Source organism: Trichomycterus rosablanca, chromosome 19, assembly GCF_030014385.1.
Source record: "Trichomycterus rosablanca isolate fTriRos1 chromosome 19, fTriRos1.hap1, whole genome shotgun sequence".
In the NCBI taxonomy this organism is placed as follows: domain Eukaryota; kingdom Metazoa; phylum Chordata; class Actinopteri; order Siluriformes; family Trichomycteridae; genus Trichomycterus; species Trichomycterus rosablanca.
Window position 1 is genome coordinate 7,354,045 of NC_086006.1, and position 26,915 is coordinate 7,380,959.

The window sequence follows — 26,915 nt, forward strand, 5'->3', positions numbered from 1 at the left end:
TACTCGTTACACAAGACTCATCAGTTCACAAGTTTATATTGAACACAGTCATGGACAATTTAGTGTCTTCAGTTTACCTCACTTGCATGTCTTTGGACTGTGGGAGGAAACCGGAGCACCCGGAGAAAACCCACGCTGACATGGGGAGAACATGCAAACTCCCCACAGAAAGGACCCAGACCTCCCCACCTGGGGATTGAACCCAGGACCTTCTTGCTGTGAGGTGACGGTGCTACCCACTTGTGCTACACACCGTGCCGCCAAATATTCAGCCGACTTATACACATGGCTGAATAGTGCAAACAGAACAGTGTATCCGGTATCTTATCACAGTAGATAAGTCCTACATAAAAGAATTTCATTTCCACCTTAAGCCAGGTCTCCATCGTGCTATTTCAGTGGTCTTATTAGTCACAATGAATATTCAGAAAAAATCCGGTCCGATTTTATGACACACTGTGTGATATCATACACACATATAGGGTCAGACTGTATGATAACATCACATCATTGATTGGCAGTTTTCTAACACAACCCTGAAAATAAAAACCAAACAGCAGTCACAATGTGAGATTTTAATCCAATATTCAGGACACTGCCAGAACGCCGACCGTCTCTGACCGCAGCGGCACTAAATTATGTCACATCATGCATTCCAAGACCAGCGATCCAAAGAAAAGCTTTTACCGTGAGCGATTCTGTCAGCAACAGCAAGATTGTGCCGAGTGTAGGAGCAGCTTTAATAGGTGTGATTTACATCATTTAAATCTCAGTGTGAGCAGAACCAAAGAGATAATTACTGACTTGAGGAGGAAAAGAAAGGTGGGAACTCCATTTGTCATCAAATCAAGGAACAGAAGGTTGAAAATGCCAAAAAATATATATTTCTTTTAATTATGTCTAAAATGTGTGAATATGGGCATCGAGTAAAGCACAATACTATTTTTTTAGGACTGTGATAGCTCAGCGGTAAAGAAACTGAACTACTAATCTGAAGGTTACTGGTTTAAGCCACATCACTACCAGGTTTATGTGAGCAAGGTCCTTAACCCTGAAGTCCTTGGATTGTCTACATACCTTGGATGAAAGCCACTAATTGCATGAAATGCAAAATGCTTTTCGAGACCAAATCACATAAATACTCTGCATAGCTGGTAAGTAAAGCCGTTTCATTACAACTTACATTCACTAGCATAATGCTAAAGGTAGTGCTGGCAGGTCTTTCAGGATTTTGGACTATTCTAAAAACACACAGACCTTTCTTCTACACTGGGTCCACACAGGTATATAATATTATAGTCACTCAACCAAGGAAACAACAGTTATGTATAAAAAATACATTACATAAAATAAATAAGGTAGTTTATATAACAGTACTGTTCACATCTGCATCTGCACAAGACCACTAAACAACTTCAACCTACAAACCAAAATGTCCATTGTGTTTCTGCAGTCGTAATTCATGCACCAGTATTTATTACAAACAGCATCATGATTACAACACGGATCAAAACAGATCACCCAGCACTGAAAAAAATCTGACATACCAAAGTAAGAAATGAATCAACTATTTTTATTCATTTAACTGCTTTGGTCTGTTTTATACACACTCTAAAGATCTACTTAAGAAATATGAGTCATCATAAAAGTTATTTAAATGCTATAACTACTCTCAAGTATTAGTATTTGCTCAAGCCCAAGCTATAAGTGCAGAATAATAAAACACAGCAAGTCCGGGTTACAGCAAGTCTTTTCTACTTTTTTTATATCTATTCCATGAATACAATCAACATATTTTTAGACTTTTAGCAGATGTTATTTTAAATCTTCTGCATGTTGACCTGGTAATTACAAAAAGACTGCCGAGCATTTGAACCAAAATCATAAAACTGTCAAAACAACATCTGAATTGTTGACCCCACTTATTTAAAAAAAGGTTAGAGGATGATAGAAGTGGGTCCTAAAGTGTATTCGGGGGGAAATCGTCCCTACAAAGAACAAAACACAGTTCCCTGGCATGCTTTAGCATTTTGTTGCCATTTAAATGAGTTCCAATGACTCCAGTATGTGTACCAAAAAAATCACTGTAAACCCTAAGCTCAGCTCCTAATGCTAACCCTCTTACAACATCCAGTACGTGTAAACAAAACAACTCATACGTACAAGGCAGTAAATATGCAGCTAAATCTGTTGTTCTAAAAGGCCTATAAACCTAAATTATTAACACCACCGTATTGAACAGCAGTACACAATGTACACTCACAGAGCACTTTATTAGGTACATTAATCTGGTATGTACATTCATTTATTATTTTATAAGCTTCACCTACCATAAAGATGAACTATGGGTATACAATTATTGATTGAAGCCCATCTGTTGCTCCGTCACCCCCAACACATCGTCACCCCCTGCCTTTGTTGACCCCTGTACCCTTATCAAAAGAGACCCCCCCCCCCCCCCAATAGGACCTCTATTACTGGATTGTTTGGGTGTTGGACCATTATCAGCACTGCAATGACAATAACATGGTTATAACATAGTAGTGTGTGCTGTTCTGGTACAAGAGTATCACGTGCATCAGTATTATTATGATTTTTAAACACCTTAATGTCAAAGCTGGAAGGAAAATAAAGCTCCAAACAGGTGAGGGTTAAGCAGATGTGGGGCTTGAACTAGTGACCTTATGATTACTAGTCCTGTACCTTAACCACTGAGCTACCACTACCATACTAGTCTCCAACTGCACACCTATTCCTAATAAAGAGGCCGGTAACTTTTCAAGTAAGGCAGTGGTGTTGGGATTTTAAAATTTACACCACTATGTCATTCCTATGTTAGTGTCATTGCAGTGCTGAAAATGATCAACCATCCAATATCTTCTGGTCAGTGGGGGTCCCTTTTGTGGCGAAATGGATTAAGGGGAAGGTAGGGTGGGGGGCAATGTTCAGAGCAAAAAATAGACTGCAGTCTGTAAGTGAAGCACTGTACTGAAAGATCACTAGATTATTGTTTGTACCAACTGCTCATAAACCACACAGGTGGAGGCTTTAAAAAACACATTCACATCCATTCATTTAGAAGGATTAGTGCAGAACTGTCCATTTAATATGTACAATGACTTAAATTTTACCTCTGTGATTTGTCTGGCAAAATGTCTGGCAAAATTTACTTGCCAAAATGTAATTAGCTGTGACAAAGACTGCGAATGAAGCAGCCTTTTTACCGATCTGTACAAAGCACGTATTCCGAGCGGCAGCTAAGATCAATAGAAATCAGGTTTGGTGTGGTGTAGGGCCTTTATTGTGCTGCAAAGCATGTAGCTTGTCAGATTTTCAAAAGGAGGAGGTGTCCCTTGTGATCCCAGTGCTGGCAAACGCTCTCCAGCTCCAGGGAAGCCAGAGACAGTGTGACTTCTGTTCTCCTGACAATTCTCAGCTCAGCCGTGTGTGTGTGTGTGTGTGTGTGTGTGTGTGTGTGTGTGTGTGTGTGTGTGTGTGTGTGTGTGTGCGCAAGCTCCCTCCTCCTCCCAGCATGCGTTTGGGCTGCACATTCAAGCGTATTTATTACCTTTACTCAAGTGCATCTTTATTTATTCCTCTCTTACTCAGCTTGCCCCGACACTACAGAATAAGCCTTACGTGTAACCCAAGTCACAGGCTGATGCAAAATTCTCGCTGTGCAAGAGAAAGCTATTTAGAGAATGCACTTTTCAAAGAGATACCAATCGTCGCATAGGCTGCCAATAAGAGATTAGCTCCTGCCCCAGGAGGAAAAAAGACACAGTGGTACATTTGACATGGCTGCAGATGCTCAATTACCGAGCTGAACTAAATCACTGCAGAAGGTGTGGGAGCAGTTAAAAGAACACTGCTAACAATTAACAAACCTGCTCATTTCATCACATTTTAAACGTTATCGGTGGATAGAAAAAACGTTACAAAAGCAAACTCTGATGAATCAGACTTATCTATCAGAAAAGAGGACGATTATGCGGCCACCCCTGCTGTGTCTGATTCCAGACAGACACAGTACTGCTAACGTTGGCAAGCGTTAAAAAGGCTACCATATGGAACAATGCAATTTAGCTGAAATCAAACGCTTACATACACCTTGTATTTAAGGACTTTAATCTCTGCAGCTGTTCAAAAAACAGTTGCATCAAATCTCTTACTATCTTGATCTGAAGGGCTCTACAATATCACTGAATTTTGTAACATGGCCTCCAAATTCACTCTTGGTCATTCTGTTTAACAATAGCTGGTTCCATTGATGTGCTCATATAAATAAAGCTAGTTTGACTTCACTTAACAAAAGAACATAGAACACTTGTCCTTTGCCAAGGTCGGAAAAAGCTCACACTGTCATCTTATGCCCAGTGGAAATTTGTCTGAATGGTTAGATGTTACCAAAAAACTACCAAAAACAGGTCTGGCATGAATATTATTAAGCTGCTAGATCATGGCTGACTCTTTCCACAGTCAAACAAGCTTTAAACTGGTATAGGCAGCACAGATCCTGCTTTTTCTTTGTCTATCTGATCAGCAACAAATTTCAGACAAGCTTTCTATTCTTTGTAAACAGCATCTTGATTGTGGATGAACACTGTCACCAGTGTTCCGGCACCTTCTAAACCATGGCAGGTTTTTTCTGGATTACATCTGACCAATAGTCTGAGTTTCTGTATGTATATTTTTACTCAGCACAGTTTTTTTTTTAGAAAACCCATAAAAATAAACAAAACAAAAGAACTGTTTGTACTTATCATTCACTCAAAGAAAAGAAAAAAACAGAAAAAGTTGGATATTTTTGAAGTTCCAAACTGCCATGGAATACAGTGCCCATCTGTGGAATGTATCTAAGTTTGGATTTATACTGGGACTGAAGAAGTATTTACCAAAGCTACAGGCCTATAATGTAAAAGTATGTGCATATGGCTATAAGGGAACTTATCACATGTGGTAACTAAAGGTTTTGGTTTGATGGGATGTGGTTTTTGGTCTAAACCGATAAAGAACCACTGCTGCAAACCAATACTGTACCTAATCACTTGAACTTTGCAATGAGGAAAAACAACTATGTTTGAGAACCTGAACCTCACTTAATGATACATTAATTCAACTCCTAAATCTGTATAATTCAAGAGAACCTTTCAACCTTTCAAGAGAAAAGAACCAGTGAACAAGTTTGGTGCACCTAATCGAACCTCAATACCAAAAGAATTATCACTATCAAAAGTCCCAAATGCACAGAGCAAGGTCGATAAGGACATGGTTTGACAAGGTTGTTGTGGAGGAACTCCAGCGACCTGCACAATACCTCAGTTTGAATTATTAACTGAAATGGCAATCATGAGTCAGGTCTTCTCAGTCGACTTCAGTGCCCGACCTGACAAATGCTCTCCTGATATAAGGGGCAGAAATTCAAACAGACAACAACCAACATCTTATTTTGTTGAAAGCCTATCCAGAAGAGTTGAAGATGGTACAGCTGAAATGGTCAGACTTTCTATGAATGACTTTTTGTTTTAAAAGAAAATGGTCCAACATGTGCACTAAAAAGTATGCGGACACCTGTCCATGGGTGCCAAGTGGTGCAAACTATAGTCTTGTTATTAGCAAAATGTAAGAACTTGTACTCAGCATATATAGAGGAGAGTGATTAGGTTATAAAACTGGGTGTTTTCCTTTTATGGTATACACGGCTGAATTTTTCTAAGGTGACTGACATGCATTAATGATCCAACACTATGCTAAAGGCTGTTATAAATGTTCAAGCAAAACACACTGTAAAAAGTGTAGCGTTTCAGCAGAGGCGAGTGGTATTCTCAGAACAGGAACGCGAGCTGGAACCTTCCGAGAGAAAGCCTGAGCTGTTTATGAGCCTTGGATTGTTTTAAGAGTGAACAATTTGCATTTCCTGCACTCAGATGGCTTTCCGCAGCCAGGCAGGCAGGCAGCCTCCAACATGGAGGAGATCCTTATCAGGCAGACGAGAACTCCACCTCCAGGATTTCACAGCTCCACTGTTCATCACACAGTGCTGTCAAGTTGGGCACCATTAACCGATAATAGAAGGAGACAACCAGTGCAGTTACAAGCAAAGCACCGCACATTCTACAGGCCTAAGCACGTATCTGGGAAAATGACTGGGTCTATTCAGCATGGCTGTGTGTTCAACACCCAATCACAATATCTCCACTGGTGCTCATATGAAAACTTCAATGTGGCCTCTTTGTGGATGATATTTTTCTTTCTTTTTTTCTTTCTTTCTTTTTTAAAAGAGGCATCTGAGGATTGAAACGATGACAGAATAACACATGAGATCTGTCAGCAGATGGTAGATATCCAGCCACATCAAATAAATAAGAAAGAATAAAAATGAGCACAAGGGTGGGGATGCTTCGATTATCTTGCTTCAACATCTCGCTTGTGAAAACAGGTTGGACCAGAATGTGCATCCTTGCAAAGGAAAAACGGCAGGTCCAAAATCAATCATATTTTTCATATTACAGCAGATCTCAGGAACTACAGGTCTCATCTAGACATCTAACAAATACTGTAGTATTACCATATCATGAATAAAAATATTCAGTATGACTATTTCTATTTTTATTAGGACATATTTTTGCTCAACGTGGACATTTCATATCAAACCAACCGCCCGACTCACAGGAACTGAATCATGCAATCCATTCAAATTCACATTTATTTGTATTGCTTTTTTTTTTACAATGCTTCTCAACAAACACTTCTATGAGCAAGCTGAGGCAAAAGTGGAAAGGAAGAAACCTTAAGAGAAACCCTCCATCCTTCCTAGTGAAAATCAATTAACAATGAATACAATCATATACTACTGAACTTTGGGATCTACTGTGATTTCTACTCACAGCTGGTATGAAATATCACCACTCTGCTCCGACCTCAGGGTCAAAAGTATATGGACACCAAACGATGAGCCTGCCAAATGGCCCATTCCAACACCAAGCGCATTTATATGAGGTCATAAGTTTAGAAACAGAGAAATGTGATGGCGGTAGGTCACTTGAGTCCACAAATATGAGGTTATTAATATTAGCTTCAAGTAGTACTTGAACCAAAATAATGAATAAGCTGAAAGGTCAAGTGTTCTAATCAGACTTATTATATAAGTCAAAGACACGTTTAACTCAGGCATACAGTGACTCTTAAGTAAGAAAAAAAACATTTTAAAAGATGATGGTAAAAGATGTGACAACTGCAGAGTAAAATAACCTGTGGCCCAATGCGGTGTCTAGCATGTGGCATAGGTCCCATGTGAAATCAATCCAAATCGAAACAGGTTGGGAAACACCAAAAAGAGAGTTTTTAAGGCTAGCAAATGCCGAAAAGGTTGAAGTTGATGTGCGCTTCTTTTCACCAGACAGTGGACGAATCTTTTTACTTACAGAGAACACAGTTTTTACTGCATCTTTCAGACAGACAGTAAGAGTCACTGTTTCTGCAGCGTTGAGGTCATTAACCTCATCTGGCTTTCTTTACCTTGGACTGTGTCTGTTAAGCACCCGGCGAGACTTAAACTTGAGACTGTATATCTCAGCAGTGTTGGACTAGCACGTTAGACTAGACAAATGTATTCCTTTTCCTTTTCATTTTTTCCCACGTCCATTTTTTCATCACAACAAATTAAACAGTTCACTACAAACACAGACGCTCAATTAGTGCATCTTTACACCAGAAGAAAGTGCTTTAAATCTAAATAAGGAACCACAACCGCAAAAAAAATGGCATGGATGAGTGAGCCAAGCTTATGATCGCCTTGGCAAGCCTCAGAGGGCCTGGCCCCTTAAGCACTCCCATCTAGTAACTTCATTTAATACATTCAGCAGGGATCTGCAGACAAGTGGAATGGAGACTGATCCTGACGGGGGAGGGGGTGAGGAGAGAGAAGGGGAATCCAAAAATTCCCAGCAGTCCCTCCTGATTTGTAGATTTAATTCTAAAGACAGCATGACGAATTAAAACAACGACACGGACCTGGACATGAAAAACGTGTTCCTCAAATAAACACACAAACGTCTGTTTCTTGTAGGTTTGAGGACAGTGCCGAGCTGGAGCGGACACTTTCAGGGCAAGACTAAACAATAGAAGTCAAGTTTGGATGGGGGTGGTGAACACAACACCGCTGTTCCTCATTTTTCACTCGTCTCTCTTTGCCAAAGCTCATAATCACACTGTGATGCTGCTGTCAGGTACAGACACTCATGTTTCGCTTTAAGTGACGCAAGTTCTATTCACATTTACCTTCAAACAAACACACACACACACACACAGAGATAGATCATCTGCTGACAGCTTCTCTCACGAGCTGCTAAGAAAAGCTGGACTTCAATTGACTCGCTGCCATTTTAGCATTAGAGAGCCGCTTGAGGTTGAGGGAGGGGGCAAAGAATCGAAATGACATTCAAATTTCAATTACTACAAAGCACTGGAATATGAGGAGCACAAGAACTATCATGCATGTCCATTCTTATAACACCCTACATTATAAAACCGTTTATAAAATGTTTCTAGACAGCAGTAAATTCATTTGGTTATATTTAAATACAATGTGTGTATGTAGTGATTTAAAAACTAGAGATGATTAATCAATGATTAATCTATTAATTCATTAAACAGCAGACGCTTGTGGGTGCCCAGGTGGCGCCGTGGGATATTCCGCTAACACACCAGCACAGAGGTTCTGAACTCCTTGGTTTAAAACTCGTCTGGGCGCCATCTAGCAGCAGCCATAATGGCAGGATGACCGGACTATGTGGGTGGGGTCTTCAAAGGACCCTGTAAGGACCCTGATTAGCAGATAAAGAGGCGTCTGTGCAGAGTGCATAGGTGAAAAAGGGTTCCGCTAAGGGCGGCGTGAGCAGCAATATATTCACCTCGACTGCAATCGGGGATCCCCCAGCAGCGGAAGACAAATTCACTACGCTAAATTGGGAGAAAATGCATAAATAAAATAGAAAAAAAAACAAAACAGTGGACGTTACACATGACCTCAGATCGCTGATTATAACCCATCCTCAGTGTGCATGTGCCAGTTTCGTTCAGAAAAAGTGCTCTGCATTTCTAATACCATCAAAAAAGTTTAAATGGTCTTCTATTATTATTTAAAATAATAACAATTGCGCCACTCAGGTGATGAACGATGAACAGCAGAGCTGGGATCTCGAATACATTGTATTGGGTCTCAGCTCTGCCTGCCGGCTGGGCTGAGCAGCCACATGAGCAACGACTGGCCTTGTTGTTGTTCAGATAGGGGTGGGATATTAAAAGCCGGATAGGGTCTCTCTCATAACTCATGCAATTACGACCTCGGCTGGCTGAGTGATGGCGCCTGCAAAGAGTCGGGAAAAGAGTGCTGTCAGGGTGTGTCTCTCCGTACACAGTGCTGATCCACATTGCACTCATCAAAGTGTAGGTGACGAAATGCATACGTCTGCTGCCCACGTGTCGGAGGGGGCATGGGTTAGCTTCGTTTTCCTCAATCAGAGCGGGGATCGCATTGGTGGACAGGAAGCATAACACAATCAGGCAATTGGACTCGCTAAAAGGGAGAAAAAGAGGAGAAAATGCATAAACAAAATATCAAAATAATAATAATAATAATAATAAAAAAATGCATTAAAATCCCAAACAGAAGCTGGTCTTGACTGCATGTAAAACTCGGCATGTGTGGATCCATGTGTGATAACTCGTTCACAGAAATGATGTGGATATTTTGCATGACGTCCCAGTATAAAGTCAAATTTGTTAAAAATAAACACGTTTTAAGCTTTAAAAAACAAACAAAAAAAATCCTAAACAGGCATACCCCTCTCACTAAAATGCAAGGTGCTCACTGTACCCAAAATGTTTGGGGAACGACTGGTGTAGCGGTTCAATGATTCATGTTTTGTAGACTAAGCATACGAGAAACGTAGCCCAAGCTAAAACAGATGTTCTGCAGGAAAACACCTGGAACACCACTCTGTAGCACAACCTTCCAGAATGCTCTGGGTTTTTTTTTCCAGTGACACAAAAAGGAAACTAAAACCACATCAGTCTCTTCAGAATTTAACGGAATGGTAAGCAAAGACCGGGCTGTGCTAACACAGAGAGGCGATGTCTTACACAGCCTCATTACAGCATCTCCAAAGTAAGCCGTGTTCTTAGACGAAGCCAAGCCAAACCCAAACATTACAATTCCCTCATTTCAAGCAGGTATTTGGTAGATAACTGCTTGAGCAACCTGCTATTTAACATCATAAACATAACACAATAAAAACAAGGGGTGGGGGGGAGGGGTTATTTCTGTAACGTGAGGAACGTCCCATTATATCCACAAGCTGCACAGTTCAGGAAACCCCATAACCTGCAACACTCCACTTCTAGTTTTATTTACTTTATTTACAGCACTGCCAAATCTATACGACCTCCCTAGGAATCGTCTCTGGGGCGGGTAGCTGAACGCTCAAACCACAGCTTTAGGAAAAAGCAGAGTAAGCACAAGCAGTTCCAGATGTGTGGCTGTCACCTGGTAAACAAATTAGATCATAGCACGTGAACGGGAAAGCCTGAGCGCCTGTCTCGCGTGTAAAAACACAAGCGAGCTTGTGGAGAGACGAGGAGCAAACAGCCTTGTACACAAACTCATAAGCTGGCTTTAAATGAGAGGTTAGTTCTGAAAATAAACAGCGGCGCTCGGCCCAGATTGGCACACCGGCGCGTCATAGCCTGGAACGAGCTGCAAAGCTCCTGGGTGGAAAGGCGTAGCGTTTTATTTTGTTATCGTTTCCCTAACTTGTCTAATGCCAAACGCACTCGGCTGTTGTGCTTAAATTTCTGGTAAAGTTAGCGTATCATTGTATAGAGCCAGACAAAGCTACTATACATGTCTAGTCCCCATTTATGTAGGCACAGAAAAGTCATTAGCAATAGTCAATCATAATTCCTGTCATAATTTCTTATGGCTGGCCTGTGGGTGGAACTCCCTACATATTCATCCATAGACCTTTCCTGCTGGCCAATAACGTTTAAAAATCAGAAAGTGTGCCCTCCCTGTAGCTATTTATAGTCTTATGGTAATTTACTGGGAATTCTTTTTAATTTTGTTTTTAATGCATGTTTCCCCCAAGTTAGCATAGCCAATCCGCAGCTGGGGAACCCGACAGCGTCCAAGGAGGGTGTATATTCAGCCGACACACACTCCCTCCGATGTATACGCAGTCCTACCAATCCCTTCTTATTCACCCATACTTTGGTGGATTGTGTGTGAAGTCAGCATCGTGTATGGAGAGCCACCACACCACGGTCTTTGCGCTCCTTCAACTTTCTATGCAGGTGTCCTGGGCAACCAAGGTCCTTACACAGTGTTGGTAACCCCACCCTTTAGTCTGGTCTTTCCCACCCAGCAGTCTGGAAGCCAGTTTTGTCTGCTGCAGGCATTAGCCAATTGTGCCTGCTGGAGGGCACCCAGCCGACCGAGATTTGAACCCAGGAACTTGCTGAAAATTCTGTGGGTGGACATAAAACAGTGGTGCTTGGGTGTCACAGCAGTCTGATACATTACCAAGAACTCTGTCTTTAGTCTTGGCAGGCCCAACAATCTGGCGGTGTCTGAGGAAGGGCCGGATGCAAAATTCTCGCAGCATCAACAGTGACTCCTACTGTCTGGTTGAAGGGACAGGGAGGTAGAATGGACCGTATGGGGCAGCAGTAGCTTATTTACATTTTCAGCATTCAGCAGACACTTTTATTCAAAGTGACCTACAATTGTGACGACACACAATCCAAGCAATCTATCTAGGATTAAGGCTGAAGGCCCCAACAATGGTAACCTGGCAGATGTGGGGCTTGAACCAGCAACCTTCTAATTACTAGTCCTGTACCTTACCCACTAAGCTACCACAGCTCAGTGAAAAGGTAATCGGAAGATCAATGGTTCAAGCCCCACCAGCTAGGTTAGTTGTCAATGTTAGGCCATCGAGCAAATTTAATAAATGGCTTTAGGTAGAAATGAATGAATAATTACGTTAACATTGTAAATCATCATTTAATCATTAAAAATCACTGGTTTAAACAATATAACTCAGCACAGTGTTCGTTATAAGAGTTTTGCTTTATCCTTTGTTGTCCTCATATTGGTGAATTTTAGACTGGCCTTCATAGCAGCGGTCATACTGTAAAATGTTCTTCGGTCGCAGCACCAAAACCACACTGTGCACACCAAGACCGCCTCATTTATTCCAAAAAAAAAAAAAGGAAACAAAGCCACAGGAAAAGAATCCCAATACTGCTGTGACTGCTGCTGTTTCTACCATCCAGATTCATTTTATTACACACACAGTCTGCCATGTGTGAGCAGATCTATTTATCAGCATGTACCTCTCACTTTGCCCCCTTATGGAGGTTCAGAGAAAGCACAGCACATCTTTATCAAATATGAACCTGTGTGTGTGTGTGTGTGTAAGAGAGCAGGTGTAATCAGCCTCTGAGGAACAAAGCGAATATAAAAGCATATCTGTAAAGTGCTGGCTGAGCAAGTCTTCAGCAGGGGGTAATTTAAAGCCTGCCGTTGGTGACTCACTGTTTAGCTCTTACTGAGAGCGATAACACAAGCTGATACTATCAAACGGGTCACGTGGGTCGATGTGATTCACCAGCCACGCAATTAAAGCAAGCAATTAAAAACGACGTCCAGAATGTGAACGTTAAGAAAAAAAACCACCTCTGTGGAGACTGGTTGGGTTAAGCTTTAAGACCATTGTTATGCAATGGCCTCTGGAACGTTTCTTCTTTACTGCGCTTAGACTTACTGCTGTTACCAAGTGCATCAGCATTATTATGTTGATAAAGGCCACTGCTGACATTGGCATGCTAATTCCCTGCCAGGCCACAGTAAACATGGCTAATTATGTTTGTACCCAGACCTGGCATTTCACTTTCCATTCCTGAGCTTGGGACAGAAGCACTGCAGTAATACTGTACTATATTTCATTTCAGGTCTTTTTTTGTTTGTACCACTGCTTTACCGTGGTCAGGGTTGCCCCAGAATCACTGGGCGCAATGAATTAAGACACCCTGGACAGGACACCAATCCATCATGATGCCTCTCTCAGACAAAGCCAATCATGTCTGGCTGATAGCAGCGCTGGCAATTCTATTCACATTTTCAGCACTTAGCAGATGCTTTAATCCAAAACCTCAGTTGCTTAGACAATAAGGTTAAGGACCTTGCTCAAGGGCCCAACAGTGGCAACCTGGCAGTGGTGCGACTTGAACCAGCAACCTTTTGTCCATTACTAGTCCAGCACCTTAACCATAGGCTACAACTGCCCAGGATTCAAACCCTAATCCTGGAATCCAGCAGTAGTGGGCTGGTGTAGTTTACTGCTGCGCCACACAAGCGCCCTAATACACTACATGCAACTCCTAATTATAGTTCAGGTCTGCCAGCATGACTGTGTTCCTGTGCATAAGGTCAGACTTTGCCTGTTAAATTTAGTGCCAGATTTTAACAATGCATCAAAAGAGTGGAGGCTGTCATTGCTGTAAAGCAGGTGTCCAACAAACATCTGGCTGTAGAGTGTACTTGGATTAGTGTAAGTGTACATTTTTGGGTAGGGTTGAGTTATTTGATAATCTACTCTTGTAGATTGTAGCCTAGTGGTTAAGGTACTGGACTATTAATGAAAAGGTCACTAATTCAAGCCCCACCACTGCCAGATTGTCACTGTTGGACCCTTGAGCAAGGCCCTTAACCCTCAATTGTTTAAACAATATACTGTCACAGTACTGCAAGTCACTTTGGATAAAAGTGTCTGCTAATTGCCAAAAATGTAAATGTACCTATAATGTACTCTGTCCAACGATAGAAGAGAGTCTACAGACTTGTGAATACAGTTTAATTTTTAAAAGTCACCAATTACAAAAAAATAATTTTAGCTACACTGCCCACCTAAATTTTTAGGCATTTGGGATTTACTGGCAACTTTGGCTATTTAATTTTAAAAACGTATTGACAAGCTTTTTTACAGAATGATTTAGCACTTATTTTAGCAATTCCATTTCCAACACAGGGGAGGGGGGTTGGGAAGAGAGGGCATTCCAAACCACACACTTACCTACTACATAGCTAAGACTAATTAGCATGCAAGTACTAATGGTGTTGGTACATAGTTTGCAGTAAAGAAAATGTGGTTTGGAGCGCTGCCTAAGTTTAGAATCAAACATTAGATGTAACGGATTTTAAAAAATCTGATATAAGTCGACTACAAACTGGTGTATTTTAATCCCAGTATTAAAAATGATTTTTTAAAATTACGGTTTACTTTTGTAGGCGAGTTAAAGAGTGTGGTGTCTGTCTAGGGTGTAAACAGTTTAATAACTAGCATATTATATTACTACCTTCACTGCTGCACAAGCCGAGCAAAATGTTAATAAATCACACTAGCCCACTACTGCTGAGATCTGGGGTTTGAAACTCGGCTATCAGCTGATTGGGCCTTTACACAGACATGACTGGCTATGTGTGATGGGGGAGATGGTGCTTAAGGGGGAACAGCCTTGTCATTGGGAATTGCACTCAGTCAGTGCGCTCTCAGTGCCGGTCCCAAGCCTCAGCAACCCGTTATTGATGATTATTATTATTAGTAGTAATAAGATGCACGGTGGTGCAGCTGGTAAAGCAGGGGCCACACCAAATATTTTTTCTACACTCCCACTTTCTCAAAATAGTATGTAGGTGGATTGGCTACTGTAAATTGCACCTAGGTGTACTTCCCTGGCCGTATTCTGCTCTTGCACCCAGGGTTTTTGGGTGGCACCAAACCCATTGCAACCCTAACCAAGAGAAAGCAGTTGGTGTGAAAAAGAAAAGTGAGGAATAAACACTTCTAGTGTTCTGTGTTCAAGCTCATATCACTGTTTCATTATAACAACAGGTCCGTCTGCCTTTCATGATCTCTGATTCAGAAGTACTTTTAGTACTTGAGAATTTTTGAGGCATTTATTAGATCGATGTCATTTTATTCTGAACTCTACAGCTGCTCATCCCACACCTCTGCAGAAGAGAAAACAAAACAAAAAGGGAAAGCTGAGGTCTGTTTAGAGAGGGGTGTGTGGAAGGCACTCTCAGCAGGAACCACAGAGGGGTTATTGTTCTCCCGTGCTGCAGGTACATTCCAGCAAACAGAGAAAACAAACGACACGACAGCAGAGCAGAAACCCAGGCGAGTGAGAAAGCACCGGCGCACTTGACCTGCTACAGCACTGAATACTTCAGTACCGCCAGTCTTTCATCGTTCTTTTAATATAACAGCTTATACAGGAGGGCGGATGGGGGGTCTAATTTCATAACCATGCCAATGGTTATAGGATTTATCTAACAAGCTCATGGTCAGGTGGTCAGAATGTTATACTGTGTAAGTGTAGGGTAAAACCCACTAGCCAACCACTGCTCAGATCTCATACTGTCAAGTTTGAATGACTGGTTGTGTCTGAGAACAGTGAGATGTGAGACGGAGAACAGTGCATGACTCTTCGTACGCAAACACTTTGGGCTTTGTGTTAGGTACAGCCCCCCCCCCCCTGGATACGACCAGATTGGGAGATAAAGAAAAAACAACATTATAAAATGCCACTGTTGCATTTTCTTACCATTAAACAGGACAGGTGTGGCCTAGTGGTTAAGATACTGGACTAGTAATCAAAAGGTCGCTGGTTCAAGCCCCACCATGGCCAGGTTGCCATAGTTGGGTCCTTAAACAAGGCCCTTAAACCTTAATTGCTTCAACAATACACTGTCACAGTATTGTAAGTCGCTTTGGATAAAAGCGTCTGCTAAATGCCGAAAATGTAAATATAATAATAGTCAGTGAACCAGAATGATCCGCTCTGGCGACCCTTAATACAAGAGCAGCCAAAAGGAAAAAAATTTAATTTGTTGATCAACAATATTCAGGTAATTATTAATATTACATGTAATCTTTCCGTGATTCAATAATTTACAATACAGCACTGGAATAACAAGCTTATTGGGCAGGGGCTATGAGAAAAAAAAAAAAAAAAAAATCACATTACAGTCGTGCCCATCTTCAGCCTGCCCGTCACCCTGCATTACGCACATCTGCATAGCCTGGACTGGAAAATTAAAACTGATATGAGCCATTTGATCCTGTGCAATCGTACACGAGCTGCGAACCCGTTGTTTTAATATGCGGTGTGAATTAGGCATACGTGGATGATTGGTTATATGATATACCTACATAATGAACATGCGCTGAATTTTGGTCCATGAGGGCTTCCCTATTCTGTTTTCCATATTCAAAACAATAGATATCAGAGCTCTGGATATCGACTGATATCCGATACTGATATCCTTCCCTCTAAGCCATTTACTCAAAATGTCACGGGTGCCGAGTCCTATTTTCGCAAGGATTGATCGGCATTCTGTGAAGTCCAGCAACATCCTGCGACGGGAAATTGGATCGGGAAATGAGATAAATTCAACCCATGTTTAACTTATTATACACACACATACACAGACACACTCCAAAATGTTGTGGAAAGCCTTCAGAGAAGAATAGAGGCAGCTATGGTTGCAACCAACCAAGACTTAAATCCAAAAGTATTTAGACACTCTTTGGATATTTTGGTTGGAAACAGTGAGGGTGGGAGGAGTAGTAATTGGTCGTGTCTGAGAGACTGAGAGAGAGCTTATAGTCTGGATTTAGCACCATCTGATTTCCACCTTTTTGGACTGCTCAAAGAAACTTTAAGGGGAAGAAGATTTGCATGTGATGATGATGTGAAAGCAGTGGTGCATCAGTGGCTACACGGTCAACCAAAGATTTTGCTCATGGCATTAAAAAGTTGGTACGACGCTGGAAAAAAGTGTGGAATATTCCGCTAGCACACCAGCGCCGAGATTCTAAATTCCTCGGTTTGAAACTCGCCATTGCCAGCGGTCATCTGGGCACCATCTAGCAGGCATAATTGGCAGTGCCTGCAGGGAGGGATGACCGGACTATGTGGGCGGGGTCTTCAAACGCTGTGTAACGACCATGACTGGCAGATAGAGGCGCCTGTGCAGAGTGCATGAATGGAAAAGGGTTCCGCTAAGGGCTGCACGCGGGTCAGAGGAGGCGTGAGCAGCAATATACCCTCCTCAAAAATCGGGGATCCTTCAGCAGCGGAAGGCAAATTGACTACACAAAATTGGGAGAAAAACACATAAAAAAATATAGGGGACAAAAGTGCAGAAATTTTTTGAAGAAGCCTTGTATATAAGACCACAGTAACATTATGACTTAATGGTAATTTGCGACCAGCCAGTTCGGTACAGTAGGAAACATGGTTCTCTCATTACCAGACTAAAATGAAGGCATCCTAATCCAATTAGGTGTAATCCGATATCATTATCTAATTTAATATACATATTTGTTGCTGTTTGAATATTTAATATTAGCCCATGGCTTGCATGGATGTGTAAAAGTACCAGGTAAAAATCACCGTTGCTGCTGAGGACGCATGCGCTAAACACTTAATGCACAATACACAATACGTCTGGAAAAAAAAAAACCTATATTAAGCGAGTGAGCGAGCAAGCAGTGAGTGAGGATCTGCAGAACGCCAATTACCAAACTCATTAAGGAAGCTGCTCCAGCGCTTGGAGAGGAATCGTCTCCGAATCATTACTGCGTTTATTACTGTCGTTTGCAGCTCGTGATTCTGCTTGACACTTTTTAACGGGCTAAAACGACAGGTCACGTGAAGAAAAGAAGAAAAAAAATCAGTCCATTCTAGCACTGATCTGCCGGAGGTGACATTAGGTTAGTTTGCATACGGGTGGCGAGATTAAAAAGCATCAGTCTGGCTTTGTTTAACAGAGAAACGCATGTGTGACAAGATTGTGCTGAAAGAGGAAGGGGGAAGAGCGGGGCCGGGCGTATGGAATAAATACATATCAATGGACGACGGCCAAATCAAGCTGGTTAACGCTCGCCAAGATAGCTTGACAGACAGCTGAGGATGTAGTGGGCGGGAGCAGTGTGAGCGCTACTGATGCTGAGGAAAGAGGAAGGGGGGGGGGGGGGGGGGGGTGATGGAGGTTGGTAAAGATAATGAAACGACGTAAACGGTCATGTGGAGTTCATGTCCCAATTTAAAAAAAAATAGGCCCCTCAACTGGAAATTCCACTGGCGTACAGTGTCATGGATGCTAACACGTTAACATCCATCAACCGTTTCTTCCTTGTCATGGTCACAGCCAGACTGGTTCAGTCTTAACAAGGTGCCAATTCAGCCGCTCAGGTGGCGCAGCGGTAAAAAGAAACGCGCTGCAACCAGGGCTGGATTCTGAGAAGCGTGGTATCGAATCCAGCCTTGCTTTACCGGTTCGAAGCTGAGTGGCTATATGAGCAACGATTGGCCGGTTGCTCATGTGGGGGGTGGGACAAAGAACCGGATGTGGGTCTCTCTCTGTCAGAATGCGATTGCGTTCTCTGCCGGCTGATTGGAGGCGCTTACACAGAGATGGGAGAGGGTGCCCTTAGGGTGTGTCTCTCCGCATGCAACGCTAGGTGGCGCCAAACTCGTCAATGTGTGGGTGGCAAAGATGCATCTGGCTGCTGCTCGTGTTTCGGAGGGGATACGGGTTAGCTTCAATCACCTCCGTCAGGGCAGGGTTCGGCATAGACAGAGAGGAAGCACGATGCTAATTGAACAATTGGATGCGCTAAAAGTGGAGAAAAAGGGGTAAAAAAAATAAAAAAACAAGGTGCCAAATCATAACCAGGTGTCCATACTTTTGTCAACATCGTGGAAGTGCCTGAAATCACAAATGCCCATTCACACTTCAAAATTAAGTACAAAGCCTTCCCACAACAGTGAAGGCTTTACATTTAGAATGTCCAGCAATCAAGTGGTCAGGTGTTCACTGTACTTACTAAAGAAGTGCTGAAGACCTAAATGACATTTCTAATCCATACGGTTCTGAATTTCGGATTTTCTGGCACCGATTTGGCACAGTTTTATACCAGCTGCCCGTCCTAATGTAGCCCTTTTTATTTTATACAGGCTTGGGACCAACACTTAAGGTGCACTGACATGTGCGCCTATCAATAGCTAGACTGTTCGGTCCCCATCCCCCCTCAGACATATCCAGTCATGCCTGGACAATATTTGTAAATATATACAATATTTGTATATATATTTGTAATATATATTTTGTATTGTTACACATACAAATGTGACCATGCCTGGTCACATTTGTTTGTGACCCATGCCTGGGTCACAAACTGTTTCTATTGCTTTAGTCCACTCCGTCAAATTTTTTTCCAGGGTTGCGTAAATTCTGTGCCCCCATTTTTCCTCCCAATCTAGTTGCATTACACTTCCTCTCTACTGATGTTGACTTCCACTCTGACCGAGAGGAGCCATGAACAAACTCCCCCTCCAACATGCGTGCAGTACCAACTGCATCATTTTATCTGCACAAGCCGAGTTCATATGTGGATCAGCTTTGCGCATGAAGAGACACACCCTGATTCCATTATACCCAGTCTCTGAGCATGTGCCATCAATCAGCCAGCAGAGGTCATAATTGCATCAGTTATGAGGAATCCCCTCTGGCACCCTCCCTACGAACGAGCCAATCATTGTTCATGTAGGCGCCCAGCCTGCCCGGTAGCAGAGCTGAAATTTTAACCAACAAGTTCAACTCAGCTCTGGTGTGCTAGTGTGTTTTACCGTTGTGCCACCCGAGCACTAACCCACCTGAGCACCTCTTCAAAAATATTTTACTGTACAATATTGGTAACTGCTTTTAGGGTTGTAAATGTATTTCTATTGCTTTACTCTATGCTATCTCATTGTTTTTTAGGGCTGTGTAAATACCATGCCTAATTAGAACACCACTGCTGGCTTTTTTTACCCACAGCAGCTACCCCTTAATTGATATAATAAGTAAGAAAACCTTACACTGGTACACAAAGGAAAAATAAATTGATTAAAAGAATAGATAAAACACAAACTGCTTTGTTTAGTACATTGTCTATGTGATGGCACCTTTCAGTGAGCCACATGAATCAATGATATTTAATGGAAGCACTTGCGCTGCTAAAATGTATAAGCCTTGAGGCCCTGGAGACATCATCGTGTCCGACCCCCAGCCAAAAACACACATACACCCATTCTTTCTGCTACTAACATACAACCCCAGCCTGAGCGCTCAGAAATAAAAACATCAGGACCTTGCTGCACAGAGCCTGTTCGATAACATTGACATGTTCACGTTCAGCAGAGCTGCTACAGCTTCCTTACGACGAAAACACAAAGCAAACTGCAGCTCTGTGCTGCTTTCATTGTTGGATGTGTTTATGTATATACAGACAGCTGTAGAATTAATGCTACTGTTGGTAATAATGGAAAGAAATGTTACTTACATTACAGTAACAAGCCAACATTTATTAAAACCCTGTATTGGCATCAGTTATTGGCAACCCAAATGTTTTTATGCAGAATTACAGCATGTTTTTATTCACAATTGACCATTTAGAATTCACCAGAGAGAAAAGGTCCCTCTAAGCAATTATGACATCTCTCTTCACTGGGGTATAAATATTAGGAGATACAGAAGCTAACCACCCATAGTCATGTATCCAGGTAAAGACTAGACAGTACCTAAGATAATGTATAGACCCCAAAAACAAAAGGTTACAAGCTTTCGAGCTATCAAGTTCGTATTTCAGCTCTGCTATTGGCCAGCCAGGCGTGTACACAGACACGACTGGCTATGTTTGAGGGTGGAAGGCCCTGCAATTGGTCGATGGCGCCTGCACAAAGATGACTCTCCGTATGCGAATCTATTCCCTGTGTGAACCCACCTCTTGCAAATAAAAAGAAGCGGCTACTGCACACGTGTCAGAGGGGGCGTGTGTTAGGTACTAGGCACAGCCCTAGTCAGTCAAGGTCAGGGTATGTAGCAGTAGATGCCCCCCCCCCCTCCCCCCCAGCAGGTCTTTGGAATTTATGAGGTTAAAATGAACATTTTTTTTGTCCTAGCAGTATTTACAAAACACCATTACAGCTTGACAAGCGAATTATACATCAAGTACATGTCCAAACATACTGCCTGCTCTGATTTCATAAGTGCTTTGCTTCATAAATAAAGCCTGCTCTCCCCCACGCTGTACACACACACACACACACACACACACACACACACACACACACACACACACACACACACACACACACACACACACACACACACACACACACACACAGAGTGAACTCTCTCTGGGCCATGAGACACATTTGTTCATAAGCGTTAGGGCTTTTAGGCCCCTGCAATTACCAGAGATAAAGGTTATTAACTCAGCGGATTAGATCGCTGTATTAAAACCCAGATTTATTTATTTATTTGGCTCTCAAGCAACTGCAGATGCTTCGGTTGTCCTTGCCTGCATGCGTGTTTATACGCTCACTGGCCACTTTATTAGGAATGCCATGCTAATACCATACTGGTCTCAGACCTGTCTCAGTTCTTTGTAGCAAGGTGTTGGAAAAATTCATTATTCCATGTTGACTTGACCACGCCCCAAAACAGCTGCAGATTTGTCAGGTGAGCGTTCATTCTGCAAATTATTCGTTCTACCACATTTAGAACTTGATTCAGATCCGAGAACCGGGAAGGCCAGTGAAATTCCTGAAACAAGTTTTAATGTTGACTGAAGCATTTTCAGATGCTGGGATGTAGACATTAAAAGATAAACTGGGCGCTCAGGTGGTGCAGCGGTAAAACATGGTATAACTCGAGTTCAGATCTCAGCTTTGCTACCGCCAGCCTGGGAGCCTAGACGGACAATGACATGGGATCGTAGGTAGGGGATTTCTTATAACTGATGCAATTACGACCTCGGCTGGCTGATCGATGTCGCTCGCACAGAAACGAGGGATAATGTGATCAGGGTGTGACTCTCGGAGCGTGAATCTATTCCACATATGAACTAGCCTAGTGCAGGTGAAAAGATGCAGTCGGCTACTGCACATCGTTAGAGGGGGCATGTGTTAGTCACGACTGTCCTCAGTCAGGAGTGGAAGTCAGAGTCAGTAGCGAGGAAGTGTAATACAATCAAGTAATTGGGGGGGGGGGGGGGGGGGGGGTATGCCGAAAAAAATTTGATATTAATAAGATAAACATGAACTGATAAAACGAATAAAAGGCATCTGCCAAATGCAGAAAATGGAAATTTCAGTGTCAAAGGGGGCACATACAGTGGTTGTGAAAGTAGCAGTGGATCTACAATGGGGGACTTGAAAATGACTAAATTGTGTAAAAAAAGGGGGAAAACCAATGGAGTATTGCTTTAACAAGTGATAAGTATAAAAGGTTAAGAGGCATTCATGTGGAATTATCTCACTGTTCTTGCAGATGACGGCTGGCTGGGATTGAGTGGATGTGCATGAGTAACCGAGACATCTAACCTTTTTTTGGCTTTCTGTAAGTCTAGCCGTGAAAATCTCAGCGTGTAATACAGTCTGCTGACTTTTCTCCAGAAAGCTTTGACAATGCGGACCTCTGTGCGGCGCAGAAATCCCGCCGTATCCTCTGAATCTCTTTCAAAACACCCAACACCAACGACAGATCTTGTGACTAAGCTACGCCTGTCATACACCATTGTGTCATCCATCCCTCCTCTCCCTCCTCATGACGCAGCTTGCAGTACATGTCTAAGCACTTAGCGAGGCTGCAGCATATGCAGAACGGCAGATTAGTAAAACACATGCCAGTCAAAAATGTTTGAAATAACACAGCCTACAGCTTACGTTGTGAAACCAGGGTGTTTATGGTTTGCTAGTTTCCACCGGTGGTTAGGATTAAAGACCTCTAGATGCTGGAGAAATGATGAGAACTGCAGCAGGAATTTGCTGGTGAAGGTGCGCTGGAGATTATTGAAAGGTTCCTACCTATTATAAACAGTGGTAATGTCATTAAAGCTACATTACAAATACATTTATTAATCATAGTTTTTCAATTTGTGAGCAAATTAGTCTTGTGGTGGATTGGTAAAAGCCATTTCAGTGCACCCTTAGCGCCGGTCCAAGACTGGATAAATAGACGGGTTGTCAAGTCAAGTCAAACTTATTTGTATAGCGCTGTTTACAATAGACATCGTCTCAAAGCAGCTTTACAACATCCAGGACCAAAAGTCCCTTAAAATTACAGGGGGAAACCTTGAGAGGAACCAGATTAAGCAGGGACCCATCGTCCTCGTGTGGCCTGGAGAATCATTTAAAAGAATAGGGTTTAAAATGTGGCTTGAATGATTTGCAGTGGCGACTCTTAACAGAAGCAGCAGAAGGGAATCATTCATAAAGTCTGTCTACTTGATTTGAAAAATTAAAGATCCAGATTATTATTTCTAACACTGCTTTTATGTTCAATCATGTCTTTAGAAAGGAAGCACAGAAATAAACTCTCAGCTTCTTAAGGCTTCTTGAAGAAATGAAATTACTGATGTTCTGCCTTGTGTTATTAATCTGAAATCACACAGGGTGGAAAATTATGCAATACCAGAGGAAATTTGAATAGGTGAATACATATTTACACCAACATATACTGCAAAAATGTCAATCCTAGATTACTGAAACTGCTCTTTTTAGTAAACATGCACAAATTCCCACAGAGGAACTTTCCTAAAAGAGGGAAATCTGTTCTGCAAATACATATTACAGCCTATGGTTTTGGAATCAAATGTTCAACAAGCTCATGGCCAGGCGTCCACATACTTTTGGCCATATCCCATTGTAATTAGTACAGCCAAAATTCTACCCCACTGCTCTCTAAGGGCTTAAATACATATGTTTACATTACGGCCCCTAAAGAAATAAAATTGTGCTGTTTTTACTAACATTCTGCCTTGTGTGACATGTTTAATAATCTAAAATCACACAGGGTGGAAATTATGCAGTTCCAGAGAAAATTTAAAGAGGCAAATACTTATTTACACCCATATATACTGCTAAAATGAGCTTACAATGAATCCTAGATGACTAGAAATTGCTCTTTTTACTAAATGTGGACAAATTCCCACAGAGGAACTTTCCTAAAAGAGGGAACTCTGTTCTGCAAATCCATATTACAGCCTATGATTTTGGAATCAGCGTCCACATACTTTTGGCCATATCCTTTTGTAATTTGTACAGCCAAAATTCTACCCCATTGCTCTCTAAGGGCTTAAATACATCTCACATCTTAATAAATCACATCACAATCTACTACAGTTTATCAGATTATTAGTATTACTGTTATCATGCCTACAGCGTTGTGTATAGGAAGCAATACATCCTAATATATCACACATAGAGAGAGAATACACACAGAGAATATTCTGTAATCTTCTTTACATACATTTTCATTTCATTTCCATATTTACAGATCAGTCTCTGTTGCAAACAAAAGAAGGATAATTCCACTGGTGGTTAGCATAAAAGGCACAAACAATGCCGTTCCCTCTACGTCAGAGTAATTTAATGCTAACGGCCACGAACAAAAGCTTCTAGGTGCTCTTTAAGAACACAGACGCTGCTCTCCCCGTTCGTCCACAGGTCACCGGGGCTCTCAGGAGGATTTGCAGCCTATTACTAATTCATAGCTGCTCTGCCTGTAAAAAAAAAAAAAAAAAAACACTTCTTATTCCACTTAACACAACGACCTCGCTCTTCTCTGCGCATACGGACCGGGGCCAAAAACAAGAAAACCAAAAAGTGGCGGGTTTGGCACGCCTCCTGAGCAAAAGGTAGCCGTTCATCACCGCTGACCTGGACGGGTATTAATAGAAAGCAAACACATTAGCTTCTGATTAGTGAGCATTATGAGGCAGCTCTATTAACCTTTGAGAAATGGACTGGCTGCTTGCTGCTTAGCCAAGCGTGGCGCCTCTTTTTGCTCAGCTTGAGAGAAAAAGTGCGGCAGCAGGACTGCAGCTTCTATTAACGCAGCACTTCGATCCGTCAGCCGCTCAGCACACCCTTCTTGTTTTCTTTTGAGGATGAAGCATTCATTAAAGATGCAGGTCATCATTTCTAACCTTGCTTGCTCCCGATTCAGGCCTTCGATTCAGCTTTATGTTTACATTACGGTTCCTTAAAGAAATACATTTGTGCCGTTTTAACTAATGTTCTACCTTGTGTGATCTGTTTATTAATATAAAAATACACAGGGTGGAAAATTATGCAATACCAGAGGAAATTTAAAAAGAGGAATGCTTATATACACCCATATATACTGCAAAAATGAGCTTAAATGAATCCTAGATAACTGAACTGCTTGAATTCCCACATCTGCAGACCACTGTCCACAGTTCCTGACCAAAATCAAGGTGAACTGAACCTGTCAGTCATTCATCTTTGATGTTAATTACTTCCCTTGATCATACAGAAGACCTGTCTGGATTTATCTGCCCTCAATATGCTTCCTACTGCCACCACCAGTCTGTATTTCATAACCGATGTAGCCAAATCTGAGCTTTCTGGTTTTAAAAAGCACACCAGCATCTATCCAGTGGCTATTTATTTACACCCATATATACTGCTAAAATGAGCTTAAATTAATCCTAGCTGACTGAACTGCTTGAAATCCCACATCTGCAGACCACCGTCTACAGTTCCTGCACCACAGATCATTTGCTTTTGCCAACCAGACCAAAATCAAGGTGAACTGAACCTGTTCAGTCATTCATCTTTGATGTTAATTGCTTCCTTTGATCATACTGACGACCCGTCTGGATTTATCTGCACTCGATATCCTTCATACTGCCGCCACCGGTCTGTATTTCATAACCCATGTAGCCAAATCTGAGCTTCCTGGTTTTCAAAAGTACCAGCATCGATCTAATGGCTCTGCTGCCGAGCCTGACGTATGGATCCAGAGCTCTGCTGACATCAACATCTCCGTCCAGTGCTCTATTTCCAAGCTGGCCTGAAATGAGTCTTGGAGAATCGCAGGGAGATACAATGTAGAGCGAGTTGCTTTCAGGATTGATAGAGAGACCGTTGAGAGGTCGAGGTGATGCAGTACTTACTGATACGAGTCGACTCGGAGTGTCACCTTGTGTAGGGATTCATGCCATCACCAGCAAGTCACTAAACTAGCATTTTCCATACAAAGTGAGCGACCAGCCCACCATGAGCCCACCAGCCAACCATTAGCATATTTTCCCCCCCTTATACAGTCTCCTAATTTGGAAATATCCAACTTCCCTCATGAACTCACAACACCCTTGTAGATGTAAAGCTGCAGACTGCTTCTTTCCACCAACCAGCAAGGGAGTCTTACAGAGTTTCACTATATATGCTCGGCTCTCTGTTTCTTTGCCACACAGCAATCACCTCCACCAGATATTAGGAGCTACTGTTGCAGCAGCAGCATAACTTTTCTCTTTTCTACATACCCACTTGTTTCCGATGAGTGCCCGTCCAGACTGGTAGCACCATTGAGACACAAACTCAGGTATCCACACTGGTGGACTAAACATATTGGATTGCGGAGCCACACAAATGACCCTTGCTGACCACTGACCCTTTGATTTTAGTCAACAACCCCTGAGATCCAGGTTCGAATTCAACGCTGAGAGAGAGTTGAGAGAGAATTGTTGGAAATATTTTTTGTATCGATATGCCACAAGCACACCATGTTAATTTGAAGGAGTCGAAATTCGGGACAACGGTGGTCTGTATTACACAGTGCAGACGGGTGATTTCTGCGCTCGCATCTCATTTCATTTCAGGATGAAAATAAGGTAGTTATGGCTAAGAATAAATTGAAATAATTTCAGTTGTTTGTTAGCAGTTTGTTACTAACAATCAGCCTGATAATATAATCTCATTTTTAGAATTCT

The 26,915-nt window shown here is 42.1% G+C and overlaps 1 protein-coding gene and 1 long non-coding RNA gene across 5 annotated transcripts in view; one reads left to right on the forward strand and one right to left on the reverse strand.

The window, feature by feature from the left end:
• Positions 1-26,915, reverse strand: part of rerea (arginine-glutamic acid dipeptide (RE) repeats a) — a 238,821-nt gene that overhangs the window by 156,825 nt on the left and 55,081 nt on the right. The window lies entirely within an intron of this gene.
• LOC134333963 (uncharacterized) lies at positions 548-15,256 on the forward strand. 3 transcript variants are annotated; one of them, XR_010015428.1, is made up of 4 exons: positions 548-860; positions 952-1,154; positions 8,069-8,228; positions 15,057-15,256. It is a non-coding gene; the product is annotated as an uncharacterized LOC134333963 (long non-coding RNA). The 3 variants fall into 3 exon arrangements; XR_010015430.1 differs by having other exon boundaries at positions 548-822; XR_010015429.1 differs by lacking the exon at positions 15,057-15,256 and adding an exon at positions 8,656-8,882.